The following is a 9,637-nucleotide window of genomic DNA, read 5'->3' as shown; positions in this document are numbered from 1 at the left end:
TAGGCCTTTCTGGGATTAGTCCAACACTTTAACTTAATTGCACCTGAAGTTAAGAATAGTTTGCCTTTGCCACTGTCCCCCTACCCAGGTTATTAATTTACATCCACAATTCCATGGTTCTAAAACTTCTGAATTATTCTGACAGATTTTAAGTTACATTATATTTGGCATAATAATGTGTCAGCAGTAAACAAGTTACAAGTTATTTTATACAGAATATAGTATTATAAATTGTTAGTTCCAATTTCCAGGGTTTCAGTATACAAAAAACTCCCATATACCATTAAAAGAGAATATCTGTAGCTTAGGGTTGAAGTCTCATGTACTGTTAATCCTCTCATACAACTTTCTTCATGCATTGCTAGCTATAGTGTACTGAGTGAGAATTATGGAAGTTGTAATCCAGCACAGCCATAGAGCAGGGCTTTTCAACCAGTGGTACGGGTACCACCTGTGGTACATTGGCACCTGGCAGGTGGTACGCGACCGTCCTAGAAAAGTGGTAGCAGGGGAGGGGAATGAGCTGAATCGGTGGCAGCACTGCAGAAGCCTGAGCGAGAGACGGCTGGAGCTGCAGGGCTGTCAGGGCTCAGCGAAAGCACCAGGATCAGCGCTTCTTCGGAGCTGTCAGGGTTCAGCGGAAGCGCCAGGATCAGTACCAGGCTCCAGCTGGAGCTCGACACTGATCCTGGCGCTTCTGGTAAGCCCAGAAGAAGCGCCGATCAGCTGGAATGTTGCAGCATCTCCAGGGTCTTGTGATTTACATTCAGATGCTTGGCAACTGATTCATATTTATGACGGTCACAGTGTCCCAGGGTCATGTGAAATGACGAAAACCTGCTGCAACCACCCAGCAGAGTGGGGGAATAAAAACCAAACACCCACCCCACCCCACCCCCACTGCCAATCCTCAACAGAAATGTTCACAACCAGTGCTTTTTTTGTAAAAGAAAAAGGTGCCAGAACTCACATATGTCATACAACCTGCCTTGCCTACCCTACAAGGTTCCATCCAAAAAAGGTGCCGGAACTCCGTTCTGAGCGTTCTATGAGAAAAAAAGCCCTACTCACAACAATGCAAACCTCGGACAGGAGGAAGAGCGCCGCTGGGCGGCCAGGCAGCTGTCTTGCTCGGCTGTGGCTTGGGGGGCACTTTTTTTTCAATTTTGTTTATTTGTGTATCAAGCAAAGATTAAGTCAATAGCAGTTTACATCACATTACAAGGAGGAAATAAGGTTGTCCCATTACATATAAGAAAGAAACCACAAAGAAAGGAAAAATCATTGCATATAACAATAAGATTCAATTCATAACTCTTTTTGACATCCAATTGTACCATTGACTCCAAGACAAATAGTAATCTGTGTCCCCTCATCCCCTTAACATCATAGTAAGCCGATCTGATTCCGCACAGTTCAATATTTTCTGAATTACTATTTGGTCGGGTGGGCTAACATCCATCTTCCAATATGGGGCCCACGCCAATCTTGCAGCAGTGGTTATATGTAACAACAAGTACCACGCAGTTCTGTTTATATTTTGTGGTCTTATCCCCAATAAAAATACCTCAGGACACAATTGTATATGGTATCCCAACATCTCACTTAGCCATTTCTGCAACTTTTTTCAGTGCCCTTGTAACTTCGAACAGTCACTAAGCGAACTGTTGTAAGTCAAGGACTACCTGTACTTCATCACTTTTTTCCTTTTTTTTCGGTCATCACGTTTTTGACACCTTGCTAGGTGACTGGTGGTACTCAGATGTTGCCATATCCTAAAAGTGGTACAATGGATGAAAAGGTTGAAAAGCCCTGCCATAGAGAACCAAATTAGGAAAACAGCAAAATTTCATTCTTAGCCTTTAATTTACAACAGGCTAAAAATAGGTTTATCCAGTTTCCTGTTACAAACACTAGAAGCTGCACTGAACAAGAAGCAGCTGCAAAACGACTATTATATAGCAGAAATGCACCATGTTTAATGCCATCAGTGCTGTACTAGTATACGATTGGCATATTCAGGGTTGCATTCCATTTTTGGAGAGACTGGAGATTTTAAGGAAGAAATGCATGCTGTAAACCTCTGCAGGGTATGACACCTATCCAAAATTTTTGTTGTTGTTAGTTGCGAAATCCTGTCCGACCCTTCGCGACCCTATGGACAATGTTCCTCCAGGCTTTCCTGTCCTCTGCCATCTTCTGGAGTCCATTTAAGCTCACGCCTACTGCTTCAGTGACTCCATCCAGCCACCTCATTCTCTGTCGTCCCCTTCTTCTATTGCCCTCAATCTTTCCCAGCATTAGGCTCTTCTCCAGTGAGTCCTTCCTCCTCATTAGGTGGCCAAAGTATTTGAGTTTTAGCTTCAGGATCTGGCCTTCTAAAGAGCAGTCAGGGTTGATCTCCTCTAGGACTGACCGGTTTGATCGCCTTGCAGTCCAAGGGACTCGCAAGAGTCTTCTCCAGCACCAGAGTTCAAAGGCCTCAATTCTTTTACGCTCAGCCTTTCTTATGGTCCAACTTTAGCTCCCACCCAAAAGCTGCATATGGGTACGAGGAGGAGATGCAGTTCTATAGTATGTAAAAACCCAACATTGTTTTTCTCTTCTGTTTCTGAAACATCCTTTTATAATGCAGAAGAAAGAAGCATTTTCACTTGATAAGATGTATGTCCAATGCATTCCAACCCCCTTGGCTTTCCTTCCTTTTTTCATCAACTACAATCCTGAAGTTCTGTGCCTCAATTGCTAACTAAGACAATGAATGGCTGGAGCTCTAAAATTCATAGGCCCAATGGGATGAGCCTGCCCCACTTGCTCTGGCAGCAGAGGCCTTGCACAGATTCTATCAGCCAAGGAATTTCAGGTAGTGAGGATGAGGAGAAGAGCTTTCTCTGCCTGGCCCCCATCTTCTGGAATATCTTGCCACTGGAGGAGAGATCTGCCTCCGCTTTTATGGCCTTATGGAAGGGCCTTAAAACCTGGCTCTGCTGGTTGGTTTGGGGCCCCAAGGGGTCATGGCGTGCTACGTTGGAAGTGGTTGGTTGAGTGAGAGACAAAAGGCTATCCCCAAGTAGTTCATGCTGTTGATTTTTAACCTGTATTTTTAATTTTAATGCTTTTATGCCATTCTAAACTACCCAGAGTCATTCTAGATAGTGAGACAGTCAGTATATACGAGGGCAATTTGGAAATAAACCTCCGTTTGGCTATCAATGACAGACACTCAGAGATACAGAACTTTTATTATACACATTAGAAAACTACAACATTACTTTTTGACATAATCGCCATTCAAATTGAGGCACTTGTCATAACGTCTTACAAGGTTTGAAATTCCTTTTGCAAAAAAAATCTCCTGTCTGAGAATGAAGCCACCCTGTAACAGCATCGTGAAACGCATTGTCATCGTCGAACGGTGCGATGCAAGCCACTGTTTCATTTAAAAAACTGGTTCATTCAGTGGACGAGTCGACTACAACACAACCTTCTCCTTCCCCTCCTCACTGCCTACTGAACTACTGCGCATGGTGCCATAGAACGGGCGTCACTATCCCCGCCTATTCCCCACACATGCTCAAATGGAGGTTTATTTCCAAATTGCCCTTGTAAATTTAATAAATAAAATTAATCCAGAGGGAACTAGAACTAACTCACTGGCTTGTCCTACCATACTGAGCTTCCAACTCACATTCAATTGAGGGGCATAAAACTTTATAGAATTTGGACCATCAAACACACAGAGGTCCATGTGGGTGAAGTACTATATAGTATAATGAATTCAGCTAAACAGAGATAAGCATCTCATTTATCCACATGAAGATAAGGGAACAGGATCTGTGACATTCTTTAGTACAGAGGTATAGCTTTGCAGCATAGTTTGCCTGGCTTCTGGTTCCTTTGCACCGTTTCCCAACCTTGTCAACTTCCTGATCTTTGCCCTTCAATACCCAATATTCTCCAGTCAGCTTGGCAATTGCTTTAGTGTTCTGGGAGTTGAAGTCCACACACCCTAAAGTTGCCAAGGTTAGGAAGCAATGCAACAGGCCAGGCAGCGGGCCTTATATATTCCTTTGGGACTTGCCTCATCTATTTTTTTAAGTAATTAGTTTATAATATCAAAAAGAAGGCAGCACCAGCATATGAGAAAATAATCATTTTGTAGCAATGTTTTTCCCCGCAATGATTTCACTGAAATAGCATATAGCATTCTTGGTAGGCAATGTTCAACCATTCTGTGAACTGGCACAGCTATCATGACAGCCATTTTATCTGCATCACCTTTTCTTGCTCTTGAAATTTCCTCCTCAGCTTGCTATTGGAACAAGAAACAACTCTTATGTTTTTGACATGCAAGCATTAACCAAACCTTTGGTTAGCACGTGATGAAAGAAAAGAACATAAGTACTTTTGTTTCTACTTGGAAACCGCTTCTGGACTTTGTGCTTGAGGTGGGAAAAAATGTTATTATGATTTTGGGTTTTACCGATCAGACTGATTTGCTGATGCAGAAATGGCTAGCGCAGGGGTAGGCAACCTCGGCTCTTTTATGACTCATGGACTTCAACTCCCAGAATTCCTGAGTCAGGAATTCTGGGAGTTGAAGTCCATGAGTCATAAAAGAGCCGAGGTTGCCTATCCCTGGCCTAGTGCATACTACTATAGAAATGTAAAAAGCTGAGATTTGATTTTAATGTCTGATTTTACTGCAACAGAGAGAGTCGGAAGTCAATGCCTTTTGTTTTTTTTCTCTTCCCTTTTGTTTTCCTTTTCTCTACTGTTGTCCCCTTCCACCGTATTTGCTTTCGTATTTTCACATTTTATGTTATAAATGAATAAAACTAATAAAAAAACCCAGACCGCATGTTGGTTGAAAAAATATTAATGTATGTATGTATGGAAAAATGAATTTTAAAAAAAGCTTATGAAAAAAAGAAAAAAAATAGATACTAACATGAAAACAGGAGTCCTACTGTCACAGTTTTTTCTTCATATGCAATAAAAAACGTGTACATTTAAGAGAGTAACAATGTGTAAATCAGTAGTGTTTGATTTGATATGGAAGAAGCTAACTTTTGCAATGATTGGAGAAATAGGAAATATTTTAAGCTAGGAATTGTAATCAATATACAAAATCAATATTAGATTTTGTTACAAACTGTTTCAGCTTCATCCAAACCCACAATAAAGGGCCAGACAAGACTCTGTTGTCTCCCAGTGCTTCTATAAATCAAATCACAACTGCCATATTTACTCTGCAACCAAATACAAAGCATTATTTTTCAACTGCTGTTCATGAAGTTATCCATCCCAAAACACTCTTCAATGATTGCCAAAACAGTCAGGAACCATTTGAAGATAATGTAAAGCCAGCACAAACAGCTGATTGTGGCAACATTTGGAATATGTCTTGATTGCTGCTCCTGTAATTGCTAATTTATTCTTTTGCTACTGATTCAAGATGTGCTTCCACTGGTTGTAATCTTTTGCTTCACTAGTTCCAGTTTTTACAAGCAGGTAGTTTGTTTTCATTGATGATGCTGGTGTTTATACTGCTTTCCAAGAATGGATAGATAGACAGACAGACAGAGTATTTAGATAGATACAAAGAGGTGGAATTTTCCAGTTCTCCTGGTACATGCAACTTGTACTATTCCCCCCAAAAGATATAAAAGTGGGGTGGACTCAGAACCATTCATTTATCACATTAAAATGAATATTAGTTGTGCATACCACCTTGGCACTCAGAAGTCTCAATATAATAATTTCCTTCACTTACAAAAGATTTCACAACAGATAAAAATAAATGCTAAAAAGACAGATTCCAGTATACTTTTTTCATTGCCATAATCTTTTTCTAACAATATATTGAAAATAATATACTCTACCTAGAACAGGGGTCCTCAAACTTGGCCACTTTAAGACTTGCGGACTTCAACTCCCAGAATTCCTCAGCCAGCATGGCTGGCTAGGGAATTCTGGGAGTTGAAGTCCACAAGTCTTAAAATGGCCAAGTTTGAGGACCCCTGACCTAGAACATACAACTGTGAGTTCATCTTTCCTACATTTAATGGTACTGTGTATAAATTTACTGTTTGTGAAACAAAAGTGAAACCCTCAGCCTAAATTCATCTACTTTGGGCTTCCTGCAGAAATTTCCTGACCTCTGAAGCCGCCCATGGAAGATGTCATATGTATATATTACAACTTAATCTATATGCTAGATTCTTATTCCTCCCTTTTATCCAGGAGCAAAAAAGTAGTTATACACTATAGAGATCTCCTTTGATTACCATTAACTAGAGGAAATTAGTGATAGGAATTATCTTTTGAGCCAAATAACAGATTTTCAGGGTGATTCTGAAACACTAGGACATTATTTTATTACTTATTAAATCTGCATCTCATCTTTAATCTAAGGGCTCAAGGCATCTTGCATGCAGATCTCAATATTATCCCCATAGCAGCCTTATAAGATAGTTAGGGATAGAAGAGCAATTAGACTAAAATCATCTACTGAATTTCCACAGCAGGAGTGGATTTGAATATGATTTTACCAGTCCTAATTCAACACCTTAATCATTAAACCTTACTGGCATTTGTGAAGTGATGAACAATACCTTCAACTCAGTTTCAACATATGGCTGAACCATAGTTTACATAAATTGTAACTTATGTAGAGATTGCTAATTCGATGCCTTTTAGATCAGTTGGAACAATATATTATCCATATTTACAGAAAATGTGGTTTAGGGAACCCAAACCAGGGTTTTCAGCATAAAGGCAAACTATAGTTAAGAGTTGTTTGATTTACTTTATTTTCCATCTATCAGCACATCTTTTTCTATGACTTCCAATGGCAGAAGAGTGGCCGTGATTATGGGTTATCAGTTAAGACAGCCAACATCATAATTATGTTATAGTTACACAAGAAATTGCAGGCCTCTCCAACGATTAAGGTTCCAATTTCCTAGATGACGATGGTCTGATCATGTTACTACATCAATCTGGTTAAATTTCTTACCAGGGGGTTAATTCTACCACAACCAGTTTCACAGAGATAATCACTCAGATGAAGCAAAGAATCAGTCCAAATCTCCAGGCCCACGAGTCCAAAAATGAACTCAGGTTTCATATATAAGCAGTCCCAGGTTCAAATCTGCAGGTACAACCCTCAATCATCCTGAAAAAAGTATGGGGCCAGGCAAATCAGGAGGTCTGCATGAAGCAACAGTTAACGTCCTGCACGTATCATCTCACTCTTCTGATTTCCCACATGAAAAATCCCTCTCCCACAACCCTAATATTTTGCTCAACAGGCCTCCCTCTCATCAGCATCATTTCCTTCCCTCATTGTTCAGCTTCTTCCACGCATTTGTATGTAGATTTTTGCCTCCACACTAAGAATGATTTCTTCCCAAATTGACTTACTTATAACAGCAACTGCATCTATATGGTTCCTTCTCTTTCTGATGGGTCTCATCTTCGTTGAGAGAAGAGTGTTTGCCTGGGGAAGATACAAATTACACACTAAATATAGGTTGGAGAAATCTATCCTATTTTAAACAGGCAAATATTGTTTGTATACTGTGGAGGTTCATCTTTTATCCCCAGGAAACCAGTGCTGCCACTCCATATATTTAAATCCACCTAAGACACAGTTTAAACATACTTTAATTTAATTATGTGTCACCTTAGCCACTGTGGCTTATTCAATACAACTTGGTTAGGATAAACTATATCTTAGCATAACATACAGATGCAATCTGTGATAACATTCACATAAACCCTAGACCTCTTGGGGCACATTTTAGTGTAACATCTAAGCCCCCAAGTATCTTTCTTAGCTTGATTTTGATTAGTTTACCTTAAGCATAACCCAGCGTGCCATCTCAATCCGGTGTAATAGGTCAGATTATTATTATTAATTACATTTATGCATTGTCTAATTGTCTCTGAAAAGCGACTCTTTTGGTTAAGCCGCCATTAGTCCTCCAGGAAAATGAGGCTACATTCAGGAGTGGCCTCATAGAAGAGCTTCTCTTGCATTAACAAGGACTCACAAAGGTGGAGATTTAGGCATAGCTGGAAGATTCAGGGGTTTTCTTCTTATAGGCAATAACTAGACAAGGCTGCCAGACCTGGCTTGCATTAATCCACAGGCCTATAAAGATGTTTCTTGTATTGATCTTCTGGTGTACAGATCTGGTACACCTAGATAATTTGCCAGTCAGCAAAAAGGTTGCAGGGAAACCAACAAAAAAGAGAGGGACTCGCAATAAGAAATAGTTGTGGGCCAAATTACATAGGTAATCATATTTCCTAGATAAGTACCTTGAGATACCCCAAAAGAGATGAGAAGCTGTATTCAGACAAGATACAGACTGGTACAGATATATTGAAAGGTAGTATGGTTTACAAAGATAGGGAATTAAAATGAAATGTGCTGGTGTAAACTAAATTTTGCTTGCTTTCCTTTTCTCACAATGTCCATATAGCTAGTCTTAGCGAGCACTTAGTGACCATTCTAAGTTATGCCAGATCCCCCCCCCAAAAAAAACTGTTTATGAGCTTGTTCCGAAGTTATGATGTCTGCCCCCTGCCCCCCCCCACTCCAGTAATGTGATTGCATTTTGGATACTTGGCAACCAATCTGCATTTGTGGCTGCTTGCACTAACCTCTGTGACTGACTGCTATTTACGCTTTTTTTTAGAAAGTGACATTTATTTCCAGTTTCTGGAAAAAAGCCCCATAATGAACAATGGGTTCATTTAATGACCACAGTGTTCACTTAATGATTGCTGCAAAAAAGGTTGTTAAATTGGGTCCATTTACATGATGACCAGCTTTACGATCCCCATGACATATGACTGTAATTGCCAGGCTCAATTATGGTCATAAGTTGAGGATTATCTGTGCTTACTTTTGCTTGCTGCTTTCTATACTTTTTCTGCATCTTACACGTTACTTACTCTCAAAAGGAGTAACATGATAATATATAGTTCTTGACCTATGACCACAGTTGAGATCACAATTTCTGTTGCTAAGCAAGATGGTTGTTAAGTGAGTTACATCTCATTTTATGATCTTTTTTGCCACAGTTATAAGGCAAATAATTGCAGTGTTAAGTGAATCATGCAGTTGTCAGGTGAGTATGGTTTCCCCCATTGAGTTTTCTTGTCAGAGGTTGGCTGGAAAGGCTGCAAACGGTGATCACATCACTGTGAGATGCTCTTACATATATGCCAGTTACCAAGTACCCAAATTTTGATCATATGACCATGGGGATGCTGCAACAATAGTGTGAGGACTGTTTGTTATGTCACTTTTTTCAGTGCTATTGTAACTTTGCACAGTCACTAAACAAAAGGTTGTAAGTTGTGGACTATGACAGAATATACAGTTGCATATTACTGTTCACTTTTACCCTGGTAAACATTAAATTATGCATAATGTATCATGTATAACTGATTTTCATTTAAGGAAATATTCAATTCAGATTTGTACAATTCAATACCGCCTCTGTAACCTATGTCTCATTTTACACATCCAAGGACCCTTCAAAACACAATCTGAGTGTAACCTGTTATAAACATTTATCAAATCTCAGCAAGGTTTGCTCTTCATTCTACCCCTATT

The sequence above is a fragment of the Vipera ursinii genome (assembly GCF_947247035.1).
Source record: "Vipera ursinii genome assembly, chromosome: 2".
Taxonomy (NCBI): Eukaryota; Metazoa; Chordata; class Lepidosauria; order Squamata; family Viperidae; genus Vipera; species Vipera ursinii.
The sequence above is the reverse complement of the archived record's forward strand: the minus strand, read 5'-3'. Positions refer to the sequence as shown.